Source organism: Mus musculus, chromosome 16 (genome assembly GCF_000001635.26).
Source record: "Mus musculus strain C57BL/6J chromosome 16, GRCm38.p6 C57BL/6J".
Taxonomy (NCBI): domain Eukaryota; kingdom Metazoa; phylum Chordata; class Mammalia; order Rodentia; family Muridae; genus Mus; species Mus musculus.
This window is the reverse complement of record NC_000082.6, coordinates 21373947-21390080: the sequence shown is the minus strand read 5'-3', so window position 1 is coordinate 21390080 and position 16134 is coordinate 21373947.

The window sequence follows — 16134 nt, the reverse complement described above, 5'->3', positions numbered from 1 at the left end:
TGAAGGACTTAAAGAGCAATGCCGATGCAGATGAGCTGGGTCAGGAAGGAGGGAACAGCACTGCAGCGAACAGGAGATGCCCAGAGAAAGGGGTACTCCAAAGGGCCAGTAACAGCATTGGTAAAGCCCAGAATGTGTCCTTCTGAAGCTCTATTGGGGGACCACCTGGGATCATGACCAGCAAGATGGGGGAGGGAAGTTAACAGGAACTAGCGCAGCTAGGCCAAAGGCACGGCCTGGAAGCGGTGGCCATGCAGGGTTTGCCAGTACAGAGCCCATGGCAAGTCTTCAGCAGACAGGAGTTGCTTTTCAATCCCACATTCCAGGGGAGTCAAAGGCGTCTTAGGTAAGAAAATGGCTAGGGATGGCGAGCTCTTCTGGTTACAGAGTGCATACTATGTAGCAGACCCGGTAGCAAGTGTGAAGGATACAATAGTAAAAAGGCCCTGCCCTCCTCCCTGGGAGGATCTGCCATTCTGAAGGCCAGGGCTGCAAAAGCTCTTGGCAGGGTGCCTCTGGGGCTGTGATCTCTGGAGGCCCTTTCTTCCCAACTCCTTGGCCCAGCACCTCAGAAGGGTCATTTCTTCTGTGGACTTAAGAATCTTAAGTCAGGCAGACACCCTGTTGGGAGGGGAGGAGGGCTGTGTGTACAGAGCTGACTCTTAGAAACAAACAGCAGCCTAGTGCCAAGAGGCTTCAGAGGGGCGGAGAGCCTTTTGTTTTGTTTTTAGCAGAAGGGAAGAAGTGCTCTTTGGCCTCCCAGACCATTCTGAGTCTGTTTTTTATTATTTATTTATATTTCACATCCTCTTTTTTTTTTAAAAGATTTTTTTATTATTATACCTACGCACACTGTAGCTGTCTTCAGGCACATCAGAAGAGGGTGTCAGACCTCATTATGGATGGTTGTGAGCCACCATGTGGTTGCTGGGATTTGAACTCAGGACCTTCGGAAGAGCAGTCAGTGCTCTTAACCGCTGAGCCATCTCTCCAGCCCCCAATTTCATATCCTCTTACATTGAGGTCATCCTGCCTCCATTCCCAGCCTGGGCTGCCTTCCTATCTCTCTTACACACACACACACACACACACACACACACACACACACACACACACACATCCTTTCCTCTGTCCCATTTGACAGTCACTTTCTGGAGGACAGACAGTAAAAGGGAGGACGGGGAGCATGCCTGACTCGGCCTAGCACACAGTGGGCTTTCATGCAGGAAAGGAGGAAGCACACGGGCTTCATTTTTCTTACCCCTCAAGGCCTGTTGGGGAAGGCCTTGCTACCATGAACCCAGAAGGCAGACCCACAGAGAAGGAGCACAGGGCCTCTGCTGATGCCCAGCAGTGGGCAGGGAGGCCACATCCGGGTCTGAGCTTCGTTTCCTGCTTTCAGCCATGACACTTGGCCTGAGTGTAGCCCCCATGGTGTTCCAGAGTGAGAGGAGGTTTGAAACCCTACTGGCAGCCCTAGGGGTAGTCTTAACTGTCCTCCTGATAGGTCTTGGTCATTCCCCAGGAGTCAGGGGCAGCAAAGCAAAGGGCTCCTCTTCTCTGACAGGACGCTGTGCTAGATAGAGGCTGTAGAGAGCAGAGCTGAGGCCACAGCCCCAGTCCAGGAAGGTGGCTCCTTAAGGATCTGTCCCTGGGTGAAATTCAGTTAACCTGGAGGGAGAAATTCGTTCTCTCTCAAGCGAGAGCTGAGTGGCAGGTCGCATATGTCTTTTATTAATAAAAAATGAGAAAATTGAATCATTACTATGCAATTGTAGTTCATTTGCTAGGCCAACTCCTTCAAAGCCTGGATGCCAGGCTAGGGCACCGGAGGGATGAGAGGGACCTTGGTATGAACTGCTTGGACAGCACCTGTGTAGGAGGCACCTCAGGCAGCTGCAAAAGGAGCCATGCTTGTGAGAATCTCAGAGCTTCCAGACTGCACCATAGCCCTGGCGCCAGCTCCAGAGGCCAGGTGACCCTCCTGGAAGTACCCTTCTTCTCTCTCTCTCTCTCTCTCTCTCTCTCTCTCTCTCTCTCTCTCCCCCCTTCTTTTTCCTTTTCAGGAAGTCAGAGCTCATATTCCCATGCTGTTGACTTACACAGTTGTTCTGGGAATCAAATGACAGGCTCCATGAACTGTTTTTCCTTCATCCGCAACCACTTATCCAGGTATGTTATGTGACAGGCGCTGTGCTAGGCAAAGGGTATGCAAAAAAATTGAATAAAATAAAATAAATAAAGTAAAATAACCTTGCCTTCCAGAATCTCACAAACAATGGCACCCAGAGAAGTCTGGGATGATAACAAAATGTACACGGGGATAGAATACCAGCTGTGCTCCAGAGACCCAGGGGAGAGCTTATGCCTTTCCTCCTGGTATAGGTGCCAGGAGAGGGTCTCACCCTTTGAAAGTCTGAGTGGTCACAATCCACATTCCCCTGTGGAGCTATGGGTCTCTGCGTGTGACCTTGTTAGTAGACTTTGATACTGTGATCTGAGGTCAGGGACTGCTGCATATATGTTCTGGCTGTGGCTGCCCTGGAAGAGCATAAAAGGAGAGCTGAGGTCAGGGGACTTTGGCCAGACTGCTTTTAGCATCCCTCCCACCTGCCCCCTTGAGCCTCGTACATTGCTCTGAACCCACTGTGGGTAGCGACCATCCTCAGACCATTCCGGAGGTGGGCAAAGGCCCCAGTGAGTGGTTAGAATGAGATAGATCTTTTAGGTCTCTGAGAAGAGAGCTCAGGATTGGGAGACTGACCAGTCAGCATTAAGAGGGGAGAGAGTGTCACACACGGGCCTAGAAGGGAGCCAGACCAAATGTCCTATTGCTTCAGCCTTTCAAGGCAAGGACAGAGCTGTGGTTTAAACAAGACCCCTCTGCATATCGTGCTCATGGCATTTTCTGTTCTTTGGGGTCCTCCGTTGGTATTTCAGGAGGTTGTTCTTAAGATGCCAATCTGTCCCAGCCTTAGGAAGCCTGGACCACATCTTCATAGGAGTGACCTTACACTCCTGGGAGTGAAGGACAGGTCACAGAGTTAGAGGGAGGACCCTCTTTCATCTGGAGGAAGAGGGTTCACAGGAGGCCAAGGTCTGGCCACATTATCAGCATCTGTCCCAGATCAAGACTTCTTCCACTGTTCTTTGGTCTGAAACTTGCGAGACTTCTGCTTCTGTGTCTCTTTTTTCATGGAGAAGTCATTTTACTTATACCAGCCTCATGGAAGTAGATCCGAGTCTAATCCGAGAAACCTCCTTCCTCCAGCATTGAGGGAGAAGAAGCCTGGACCAAGTGAGCTGCCGCTCATGGCCACGCTCCTCGTGAATTCCTGTTCTATAGACACTGTGTCCCGTTTATTAGTTTGGCTGCCACTGTGGTCAGAGGGAGCAGCCCCAGCCAGAGCCATCTACAAGATGGAATCTGCTCCCAGGGCAGAACTAGGGAGAAATGTTTATTCCTCACTTCCAGGCCCCTAATGAATTCTGATTCAAGCCACACAGGCCTAGGGATCAATAGTTTTAATCATTTCAAAAACTAGCCTCACTCTGGGTAAAATTACAACGTGCAAGACACTCAATGGAGCTTAAAGGCCACAACCTCATTATCATCTCATTAGATCCACATTTCAGTTAAGATGGAAAGAAATGTTCTCACACATCACCCCCCTCCCCCAACCCCTCCCCTCCCTCAGCTCTCTAGATTAACTCTGGAGGACAGCGATGGTTTACAACAGCTGTCAAACACCAGAGCCACTGGCCCATTCCCAGCATGCACTCTGCCCGAAGAGGAAGCTGGCTGAAGCCACTGGAGACCTCAGTGCAAATCAGTGCGAATGTCTCCCAAATCAAGTTTGCAATCCTGGGAAGTTTAGTGAAAACAACCCTCCTGTCAAGATTTGGCTTCTCCCAGCTGCAGGGGTTAAGTCACCAACACAGTATAAACCCAGGCCCGCAGAACCCTGTCCTGCCCCAGGCCCCAGACGCCCTCTGGGATACAAAGGGTTTGAAAATGTCTTAAACTTTTCCAGTTTGTTTATTTTCCAATGTTTCATGATATTGTCCATGCAAGGAGCAGACCCCGGCTCTTGCTAACAATTAAAGTTTTCTAATTTAGGAGACAACATGATTTAAAAAGAAGAGGGGGCGGGTGTTGCTCACACAGGAAGTGATGTGAATATTCACACCAAGAGCACACATGCAAGGACAGTCCAAATGAAGATGTTCTACCTCCCTGGTGAATGTGCAGAGGGAAAGCGCTTTGGGGGAAGGTTGGCAAATGTCTGCCAGACCTCACTACACTACCACTATCATGACCAGTTTCATGACTGGGGCTTGTATTGATCTGTGTGACTGGGAGTTTCCCTGGAGCCCCCTCCCCCAACATGCAGTCATCATTGAAGGTGAATGTTGTATTCTTGGATGCCAAGCTGCCCGTAGCCTCTCTAGAGAAGGTTCCAATGCTGGCATGTCCAGTGGCAACGCTGCCACATGTAGAGTCTCCCTGACAGTGACAGGATCTCTGGGACAATCTAAGAACCTCAGTGTGTCTTGGTACAGCTTTCCACCCGTACTGTTACCTGGATGCCCAACAGGACTGGCTCCTGACTCTCACGGGGGAAATGGGAACAGGGATAATGTTCTATCACCCCCCCCACACACACACACCTTTTCTTCCTCCATCCCTAAAAGATATGTGTGCCCCACACTTTTCCAAATCTAGCCAACATATCTGAACCCCACTGTCTCATAGTTGAGGCTCACAGTAGGGCTTCCTCTCTACACCCTTGTTCTGGTACTCCTCCATCATGACTGCCAGAAAGAACCATCACAGAGGTTGCCCGAGCTATAGCCTGAACCAAAACATAAGGCTCTCTAGGCATCTGTGTTGCCTCAGCCTCCCTGGGTAGCTCCTGCTCAGGCGGAGCACTCCTTCCACAGAAGTGGAACAGGAAGGAGCGGGAGACATCGGGTGTGAGGAGACGTGGGTGGCAGAGAGGGATGGATGTAGGATAGACCCTGTGCCACACCTGGGTGCACACCAAGAATAGCCGGGCTGCGGTGACTCGAGCTTCTCCAGTCAGTATCTCTCAGCTGAATCATGTTGGGAGAGTCCAACGAAACAAGTGTGGAAAGGCTTGTGACTTTCCAGCTCAGACTTGGTGGCACTGAGGTGCCTAAGGGGAGGAGGCTAGTCAATGGCAGAGTTAGAATCCTATAATTGTCAGGACTTTGGGGCCGCCTCTGATCTAGCTCTGTGTAAGTTTCCAAAGGACCAGAGGCAGCTGGCCATCTGTTCCAAACACAGGTGTGACCAGGAACTGACCTGTGTTAGCTCGGTGCACAGAGCGTTTATTGTGCAGCTAGTTCTCACTCGTCATTCTTCCCACTCACACATCCTAGAGCTGTGAGGGAGCCCAGGTATTTAAATGCAGCCCTGTGCTTTTTGAGCAGCAGCTTCTTCTTCTTCTTCTTCTTCTTCTTCTTCTTCTTCTTCTTCTTCTTCTTCTTCTTCTTCTTCTTCTTCTTCTTCTTCTTCCTCTTCCTCCTCTTCCTCTTCTTCTTCCTCCTCCTCTTCCTCTTCCTCCTCCTCCTCCTCCTCCTCCTCCTCCTCTTCTTCTTCTTCTTCTTCTTCTTCTTCTTCTTCTTCTTCTTCTTCTTCTTCTTCTTCTTCTTCTTCTTCTTCTTCTTCTTCCTCTTCCTCTTCCTCTCCTCCTCCTCCTCTTCCTTCTCCTCCTCTTCTTCCTCTGCTTCCCCCTCCTCCTCTTCCTCCTCCTCCTCTTCTTCTGGCTCAGAAAAACTGGGTCTTAGTGAAACCCATGGAGTTCTAAGCAAATATGAGGAGAACCATTCTTGCCATAGCAGCTACAAGGCCCCAGGCTCAGTCTTCTCACCCCTCATCAGAGTCGGTCACTGGATTCTCCTGTTTCCAGGAGAAGCTGAGGTTGGACATCTCTCACTTGTTAAGTGAAGACTTGGAATCCAGAGCACAGTGGTTGTTCCTTACATTCGCAGGTTCAATGTTACAGATGTGACTGGCTAGGTATGGGTAAATCCAGAGCTGGCTCACACTGGCTTCACAGTAGCAAACCCTTACACGTGAGGGCTGAGGCAAAGCCCCTGTTGAAACAGGAGACCTGGCTCTTTCAGCCTTGCTTCCTGAAGAAAGGTCCTCCTACGATGCTTTCTCAGTGCATGACAGTTGGAGGGAACTTTAGTCAGGTCTTTAGGCTCTGTGTCTACATCTTAGCTGGGATGGACTCCTCTGGTATCTTTGATGTTCACCTGATTTTTTTTTAAATATTTTTAGTATCATACTCAAAGCCACTACCAATGTTTTCAAAGTGTGACTAGGAACCAGACAGTGACAGAAACATCAGTAACTGAAGACTCTACACCCAGCTTCTCATTGCTCTCATTCTATGTCAGATATATTTAAGAGCTTCCAGAGCAAAGGACCACCATTCTTTGCAGGGGCATTCTGGAATGGAATTTTCCACTCATATCCAAGGACATGTGTTGGCCCAAGGTGAGTACCCTCACTTCTAAGATATATTAAAAGATTAAAAGCCGTATCACCTCAGGCAAAAGTCTATGGGCTTTACTGCCAGGCACTTGGGGCTCCCTTGGGGCAGAGAATGTTCGGGTACGCAGGCCGTCCTCTGACCTGCAGTACACCTGAGTGGATACCAGGAGCTGCCCTTGGATGAAGGCAGACAGCCTTCCCAGGGCTACAGAGCTGCTTTGCTGCTAAGTGGGTCCTCTTTGAAGGGCCACGCAAGCTTTAATGCATTCCTTGGGAACAGCTGGCACCTTGGCTGGCAGCAGTTTCTTTGTGAGTAACACGCAGGTAAACAGCTCACAGGACTTCCTCTCAGTCTGTGTTCAGCAATTGCCACTCACAAAACAGAAGCAATGAGTCCTGCCTTTCGGTGCTTTTCTGAGGGTGACATGAAAGTACCACTCAACAAGGACGGACACACTTTCAACCTAGGAAGTGACCCATATGCACGCAATCACGAGTAAACGATATCACAAGATTCTGTGATCTTTATAGCTCTGGGAATACCTGATGCATTCATTATTCCATTGCGACATGACAGGGGACTGTGCGCGTGTACAGGCCTGGGTACCAGGCACTCTGCACTGTCATAGAAAGGAGAGCATTTCCTGGCGATAGATTCCTGGGGGGTTTCACGAGGGACATAGCTTTAAAAGATAGAAACTGAGCAGGCAGAGAGCACGGGAGAGGCTCTTCTGGTCTAGGGATGCTAAAGCAGTAAGCTGTGGAGTTGGGAAAACAGGAGACGTGCCTGGGCCAGTCCTCCAGGCTGGCTGAAGACAGGATTTCATGAGAAGGGGAGGGGAGGAGCCAAAGGTGGGAGGAGAGTTCAGGACCTGGAGGGTGAGGCCTTGAATATTTAGCAAGGCTCTGGGATTCTGCTAAGAAGTAGAGGAGCGGTCCCAGGAGGTCAACCGTGAGGGAAAAGAACTGGGTCAGGGCACCAGGAAGAGGTCGTATCAATAGCAAGCTCACAAGGGCCACACCCTTGTTAAGGGATTAGTGGACCAGAAGGGCATAATCCCAGGACAGGAATGCTGACCTCTTTTGCACATGGCTCTTACTAAAACCCGCCACTGTGCGAAACCTCCTCAGAGCTGGTGATCAGATAATGGGTAACAAGTGAGGTCACTCCTCAGCCAGTGTTTGGGGAAGTGAAAGAGGAAACTGACCTCAAAATAAAGATGCCTGACTCACTGTCTCTGGGTGACCTTGTGCTTGAACATTCTCTGAGTCTACTGCCAGACACCTCCTCTGGCCACACCTTAGCTCACAGGAATGAAGATACCAAGAGGGAGCCCCACGTTCGAAACTCCTACAGCTTCAAGAGTCAGGGCAGACTCAGACCCACTTCCTGACTCCTTGCTGGAAGACCTCAGCAAGTCACTTAACATTTTTCTAGGCCTTGATTTTCAAACCTATAAAATGGTATAATCATAACCATCTCCACCCATTTGTGGGATTTTTATGAGGTCAAAAAACCTAATAAACTTGATAATGCTTGAAGCTCTTTGGAAGTGGGTGCTACGCTAATGGCAGCTGTAATTGTTGTTATTGTTGTGTAATTGGGCATCACTCTTGCCCCCACCGCTGTCTATCTCTGTTGAGAGGTCAGATGCTGTTCATAGTGTCTGAGAAATTCACAAACACCTCCTCATGGTTTAAACATGGACCAGACCCCAGAGGGACCCACAGATATTCTCTACCTGAAAAATGGGCCTTGTGTCAAGTCTTAGGAAAAGCCAGGAGGGCCTGGCTGACAGCACCTTGCAGAGGAAGCAACAGGGGTGATTCAGTCCTGCTCAGCAGGGAAGGTGTCGGGATGTCAGCAGGGAAAAGCATGTGACTCAGGGTGGGGCTCTCTGGGTGCAGAGGAACTATGATCACTCACCCTTCAATTCCTTCAAATCCTGGGCTGCATCCATCCAGATCCTGTCTCCTCCCCATCTTCACCTCCCTTCCCATCCTCCTGCCTAGAAATCTAAGACAGCAGCCAAGTGACTCACCAACCATGTCACTTGTGAAAGTCACCAAGACATTCCCATTCAGCTCACCTGGGAAATCAGTCTAAATAGTCCAGACCTGCCTGTCGAGGCTCACGGGAATGTAGACAGCGAGAGGGAGTCTCATGTTCAAAACACCTACAGGCTTCAAAAGCCAGGGCAGACTAAGACCCACTCCCTGACTCCTTGCTGGAGGACTGAGGGCTGAGGCTGGGGATGGTCCCACAGGTGGAGGAGGCTCAGTCATGAGAAGGTGTTGCATCAATATACAAGACTGGTCGAGGGCCTGACTGTCTTGAGATGATATCATGCCTGGGAGTGAGTAGTAGTGGCTGGAAGGTGCTCCATGGTAAAAGGGGAATACACACACACACACACTTTAGGAGATTAGGACAATGTGTGGTACTTGTACTCTTCCCTAGTGTCCCTGAGCTTTCTGGAAGGAGGGAGGTTGACGGCAACAGTGGCACTACAGGACCACCAATGACGTATGCATGGGAGAAGGAGACAACGCCAGAGCTGGCCCAAGTGGTGGTTCCAGTCCCAAGGAGTCTGGATGGAGAAAGAGAGGAAGCCAGAGCCAACTACCCAACATGGACTTCCCTGATCACAGAGCAGAAGGCAATCAGCAGAAACAACACCAGGCCAGGGGAATGTCCTGAAAGCGAGCGTGGGTGTATATGCCGTGCTCAAAGCATTGTGGGAGAGAAACAGATGTGTGCTGTCCAGAAGAAGTCTGGGAGCCACTTTTAGCGGGGCTCTAGGGCAGCGTAGATGTAGTGGTGAACCTCAGGAGCCCTGACATCAAGTCAGCTTGTCCATGGACCCAGAGGGATCTCACTCGGCCTCTGCCATCTCACTTCAAGTGTACCCCAACCTTAAATGGTTTCCAAATCATCAGTATAGTGTGTAGGATGGTGGGTGTGTGTGTGTATGTGTGTGGTGTGTAATGTGTGTGTGTGTGTAGTATGTCTTTTATATGTAGTATAGTGTGTGCAATGTGTGTGTAGCATGTGTGTATGTGTGTGTGATGTGTGTGTGGCATGTGTGTTGTGGTATGTTGTGTGTTGTGTGTGCGCACGTGGTGTGGGTAGATGGGTGGTGGTGTGTGATATGGTGTGGTGTGGTATGTGTTTGTATGGTATGTTTGTATGTTGTGGTATGTGTGTGGCATGTGTGTATGGCTTGTGTGTATGTGGTGTGTAAAAGTGGTGTGTGGTGTGCATGATATCTGTGTGTACACATGTATATGTGTGTGTCAGGGCGAGGTTAGGAATAGTCTTCTCTTCCTCTTGACCCCTCACAATCCCCACTCCCAGGTTCCAGCCTAGCAGGCTGACTCCATCCACCTCTGCCTGGCAGGGGATTTCCATCACCACATTGACCCTCCTTGGTGCCATGGCCATGAGCGTAAACCCTGGAGTTAGACTTCTGAGTCCACAACGGAGCTGATTGCCCGCCAGCCATGTGCCTTTGAGCAGTTTATCTAGTGTTTCTGGTTTCTACTCCCCACCTGTATTTTTGGGTCATGGTGGGACCCATGTCACAGCTGCTTTGAAGAAATAAATATATTAACATTAGAAGAACCATCCCTTTGGAAAGCACCACCCCTGTGGAGACTGGGCTCCAGGGCTGTGCTGAAGAGGCTTTTTTGGCCACTCTGAGCTTCCCTTGTCTTCCTGTACAGCTGTCTGATACCATGGCTCCTTCCTGGGAACCCTCAGTCCTTTCTTCCTGCTCTAGATACTCTCTCTAAAAACTGAGTGCCTCTCATCTTGCAAAGCTCTGCCACAACACACATGCTGTGGACAAAATACAGGATCCAGGGTTAGGGAGACCTGGGGTGACACCTCAGCTTGACATCCATAGGTGAGATGAGTGGCTCTGGGCAAATTGCTTACCCTCTCTCCATATCCTAAATGACGCTGGAGGAGGTAATTGCTCTCCCTGCCAGGACAAAGATAGGACAAAGTGCAACAGCAAATGTCTGTGCAGGGCAGTGGCGGCACACAGTAGGTGTTCAATGGTTGCTTCTCTTCTCTTCCCCCACCTTGTTCTGATGGCCCTTCTTTTTCTCTGTGCTCCAGCCCTCAACCACAATTGGATCTCCAGGTACAGTTAGCGTTCTCTGGGTTTATTGGTGGATATTTGTCACATCGGATCTTCTTTCATCCTTTGGAGGTTTGCTGGACATTTGCTGTCTGTCCTACGCTGCACCAGGCCCTAGGAAGAGCTCTGGCAGAATTCTTACCTTGAGAAACTCATTGAAAATTGAGCGATCAAATACAGGTATATATGATCTTTGGGTCCTGTGGTGAGTGGCACTGTGGGGTGTACAGAAGGAGCTTTTGAACACAGCATGTGTTTCTGCAACTGAAGAACTTCAATCTAACTCAGCAACTAATGGTTAAACCATGCTATGTCCCAGGCATGGCACCTTCATTTCAAGTAGTGCAGGGGTCAGTGTGGAAGGAAGACAGTCTTTCTTCCACACTGTAAGGATTACACCACATACACAGTGTCCCAGGACCACAGGTCAGTGAAGTGTGAGGGCTAAGGAGGGCTAAGGAAGAGGCAGCACCAGGGAACTTGAAGGAACCAAGGGAGAGGCTCAACCTGTGCAGCTGGTGGGGAGGGGGCCAAGCATGGGGCTCAGGGCACCAGGAGCCATTCTGAGCAGTTGATACACAGGCAAGCAACTCAGAACTTCCAGCAAATCCTTCTCTTTCTCTTCCCAGCACCACTCTCCATTTTTAGATCCAGCTCCAATGTTCCCCTTCCCCAGAAACTTCAGCCTCTGTGATGAGAAGCCCTGGCTTAATGGAGCCATGCAGCCTCCGCGCTTCCTGGGGGGCCCAGGGACACTGAGGGGCAAATAGGAAAACTTGGGTGGAAACTAGGCTGGGCTGCAAGGTAAAATCTCTATGATCCAGACGCTGGCTATCAAGGATGCTGTCAGGTTAGCAGTGGCTATGGTCACCTACACAGCGGGCACCATCAGGGATCCTGCTTCCTATTCTGAAGCCGTCTTGCTCTCACCTCTGCTCCCTTGCTTTGAGTTTTCTCAGGTTCCTGCTCTGCCAAACCAGTCCCTGCTGATTTGATCAAGGTGATTGGTCAAGGTGAAGGTTCCCTTGCCCCCTGGAGGGCATGAGAGCCCCAGCACAGCGCACAGAGAGACAGGCAGATGCCGTTCCTGTGCTCACCCATGCACAGGTGAGCACACCTATGCACACAACCTCTGCCACTGGGGCTCATGGTTCCACGAGCATTGACACAGACACAATTCACCCAGCGTCTGCGCTGAGACCCACGCGTGGATGCCAGAAGGGTCAGCTTACCTCAGCTCCCTTTGTAGGTTCTGGGCCTCCAACCCCGGGGGGCATCAAGCCCCAGTGTCTTTCACTGAGAGGGCACCAAAGGGTTAAGAGAGAGCATTTCCAGGGAGTTTGCCTCTTAATCAACACAGTTAATTCTTTTCCTTTTACAAACATAAATTCTTGGCAGTCAGTAACCAAAAAAGAAAGGGGTAAGAAAAAAACCTTAACCCAACATTAGTCAAATCTTTTCCTCCCTCCCTTTTTTTTTTTTTTCAAGTTAAGACCCAGGGGAATTGAAAGCAATGAGAGAAATCCCAGCCCAGATGGAATGTTTTTGCTAATATACGTCTGCAAGTTATTTAAGAGAGAGAGAGGGGTGGGGGTGAACATGAGAGCAAGCAAACATAGCCGAGTGGTGCGTGCATGTGTGTGTGTGTGTGTATGTGTGTGTGCATATCTGTGTGTGTCTGTGTGTGCGTGAACATATGTGACCAGAACACACAGCACAGAAGAGCACCCCCACCCTCTCTGCCAGAGTCCCAGCTGTCCTCCAGCCTAGACTGGAAGCAAGACAAAGCCATTCCCCAGGACTTAGTTGTCCTTCGGCCCAGGTCTTTGTTGTTGAGGCTCAGTCTCCGGACAGCCACAGTGACTGGCCTCTTGTTCAGTCCTCAGAGTGTTCTCTTGGCATCTGACTCCTGAAGCGCTCCTTTCTGCCCCTACAGGATGCTCCCAAGTGACAGGCCTGACCTTCACCTGTGGACTCTAACCTCAGCAGGAACCTCTTCAGCCCCCACCTGCCCCAGGCCCCCTTGTCTGCTCCCTGCTGAATTGACTTTAATTCTTTTCATCCTTCCTCCTAAGTCTCTCCCCTGGTCCCGTAATCAGCTGTGTGGGCTCCAAATTCTGATTTCCAAGGAGAGATTAAGCAGCTTTCTCCATCCAAAGGCACTTGGAGACTGGGGCCACCCCAGAGCTGGCTCAACCCCTCTCTGGCTAGGGGTGGAGGAGGGCAGCTTTCACTCTACTGAGCCCTGGCCTACCCTGAGTCTAGGCCTTCCACGTGGAACCTCCCATGCTCTACCCTGCCCTGGCTCTCCAGAGTCCAACCTCTTCTCCTCCACACAGAGACCTCCAATGTCTGCAGCTGAGCTCTGGGTGGGAAGCCCACAGTTTCTGCGGAACGGTGCATAGGGCCTGCTGTCTGCAGTGCTCTTGGTTGGAGGCTCTCCAGCCAGATCAAGGTTCACCTCAGCTTCCTTGCCTCTTCCCCTCATGCTTGCCTTTTCAGATGCTCTAACTGATGAGAGGCAGGGATTTATCAGCCAGCTCATCTCAGAGGCTGCTGTCTGTACATCTGCTGCTGTCACCTTAGTTCTGAGGCTTAACCCAGCTGATGGCACAAAGTGAGCCAGGGTTGGGGGCTGAGGAGGACTCAGCAGCAGCTTCTAAGAAACAGAAGAAGTGAGTTTGGGGCAAGGGATCATTTGAGCCTGAATATGAAGTTCGGCTATGATAGTTTAGCACTGACTTCCAACCTGGGAGAAAGAGTTGCTTAGAAAGAAACCACCAAGGCAGAGAGAGGGCCTCCCAAGAAAAATGTCCTGGAATGGCCCACTGAAGTGGGTGTGGCCCTGGCCCTCCACACATGGACACTGGCTTCCCAAAGCCTGCAGATTCCAGAAAGATAATTCAGTCTGTCTTGGACTAAGGAATTCAAGGAGTCCACGAGTTTTCCGACATTGTAAGCAAAATTCTTGCAAGGGAGAGCCTCCCTGGTTGGCTGCTGTTCTCACAAGAATCATTCGGGAGGCTAAACAATGCTGAGCTGAACGTTAACGTGAGGGGGACACTTAGCCGGGTGGTGTGGCGCACCCCTATAATCCCTGCACTCAGGAGGCAGAGGCAGGCAGACCTCTGTGAGTTCAAGGCCAGCTTGGTCTACAGAGCAAGTTTCAGGACAGACAAGGATACACAGAGAAATCCTGTTGTGGGTCTGCATTTTGCTTTGCTGGTTCGGTGTCAGGACACGGTTTGGGGAGGCACAAGGCTATATTCCTTCCTTGCTGCCATTGGGGTGCCAGGCTCGTGGGATACCCTGATTTGCCACTCAGGAGAGGCAAAATGTAGAGTAGGATAGGGACTCCAGCCTGTGTTTCTCCAGGTGAGAATGGGAGAAGATTGGGACCAAGGCTGTGATTCTCTAACTCCTGGGCACACAAATACTGTTGGGAACCTCCAATTGTTGAGAACAGAAACAAGGGCCTGAGATGAGCCTGGGGCAGGGGTGGGGGGGAATCCAGCTTAGCTCAGGGGTGAGGACCAGGAGTTCAGAGAGGTCTTCTGCGGAGACTTAGGTGAAGCTTGGAATGACAAAGGCTCCCCCCTAGCCCCCCTACCCCAGTGGCAGTCCTTGAAGAAGGGGACAGTCCTTGCTTATCCAAACTGATAATTCGTGGTGGAAAGAGGATGCATACAACTTGCTTTGGGTTATTTAATCCAGAGATTAAAGACCTTTTACAGGAAGGAATGTCCAGGAAGGGAAGTTCATTGGCTAGGCATTTGGGGCCCATGTAGATAACTCATTAGCATGGAAAACTCTGGGTTTCTGTGCTACATGACCAGTTGTCATGGTCCTCTTATCGGGGTGTTGTGGTCACATGCTCCAGGACAGGACCCAGGTCAACCACCTACCATTCTCAATTATGAAAACTGCCAAGGTTCCCGAATCTGCTGGACCTTATCAGTTTTTCTGTCTAGTGTCAGGGTTCCACTTGCCTCACATCCGTCTCGAAAACCTTCCAAAAAAGGGAAGCAGGGGATACTTGTGGCTGGCCAGAGTGGAATGCGTAGTCTCTGGCAGAACCCAGGAGGCTGAATCAGGCTCAGGCACTACGACATGACTGAGGAGGGTCTGGTTTTGTGTTGTCCACGAGAGGTGACCTGGCTTTTGGAGACTGCATCCTAAGCAGGGGCAGTCCTGGGGCTCACGTGATGTGGTCATTGAGCCCAGGGAGCTTCTTGGTGCTACCTGCTGGGCACGAGCACTCACAACCACATTCCCCAGGGAGAGAGGAGACAGCAAAGGTGACATAAGGGAACCCTCTGTCTTCTGGGGCACAATGGGTCAGGACCTGCATCTTTCCCAATGTGTACATGGTTCATTAGTGGCAGGGTACCCCACATGGATACCTCAAGGGAGCTACGGGACATCATCAGTGCTAGGGGTTGACTGGGAGGAGAGCAAGGCAGCTTAGTACCCAAGCCATCACCATTCTGGGGACCAGTTCCCTCTCAAACTAGAAGACCCTGGATGGACTGGGGAGCCTTTGGTGCTGTCATCTTAGGTTTAAGAGACACCCTTCATGTCATCTCGCTGTAGGTCATTTTGTTGGGTGGGGGGAATGTAGTATGAACATCTCAAAATCCTGGGAGCTTCCCTAGGTCTCTTCCACTTATTTTCCAAGATCACCCACTCAGAACTTGGAGTGGGATTCTTCCTCCCCAAACTCAATGCCCCAGAAAATAGGTAATGAGACAGGAAAGGTCCTCTTTACCTCTGGGCTTGGGGGTTTGCTTGCCTAAGTGGATGTCTCTGTTCCCATGAGACAGAAACCAGCCAGACCCGTTGAGATAAAGAGGAGCATCCTGGCTCTGAGGAGAAGCACGGGGAACTGCACTTTCCTCTGGACCGTCTGAGGTCCACTTTCAGAGCCAGAAAGACCTAGGATGCTTTCTTCTACCAGGCATGTCTGTGTGTGGTTTGTACACATACATGGATGTACAATCGATTGTACGAATGAAGATTGGTGGATCCACCCAATGGTATGTGAGGTGGACAGTCATGCTCCCAGCCAGCAGTCAAGCCCCACCATTTTCCCCAGTGGGTACCTTAGGTGTCCCTTCCTCCAGTGACTCCTTCCCAACTCCCCAGCATCAAGCTGTCATCCTCACCAACTCCTCTCTACAGCCTGGCTGTTGCTATATCCTCACTCTTCCTCCGCAGCAGCAGCTCTGAAATCTGTTCCTTTCTTGGTCTCCGCCTCCTCCATCAGCATCCCCCCCCCCCCCGCAAACCCCCCCCCCCGTGTCCCCACCTCTTTCCCCTGTCTCTTGATCTCTGCCTCTCTTTGCCCTTCCTTTGCTTTGCCTACCTCACTGTTCCACTTGCAGACTGATTTTGTGTCGAGCCCTTACAAGTCTCTCCCAGTGGTGCATTTGTGTCTCTGTGCTCTCCACAAGTAAC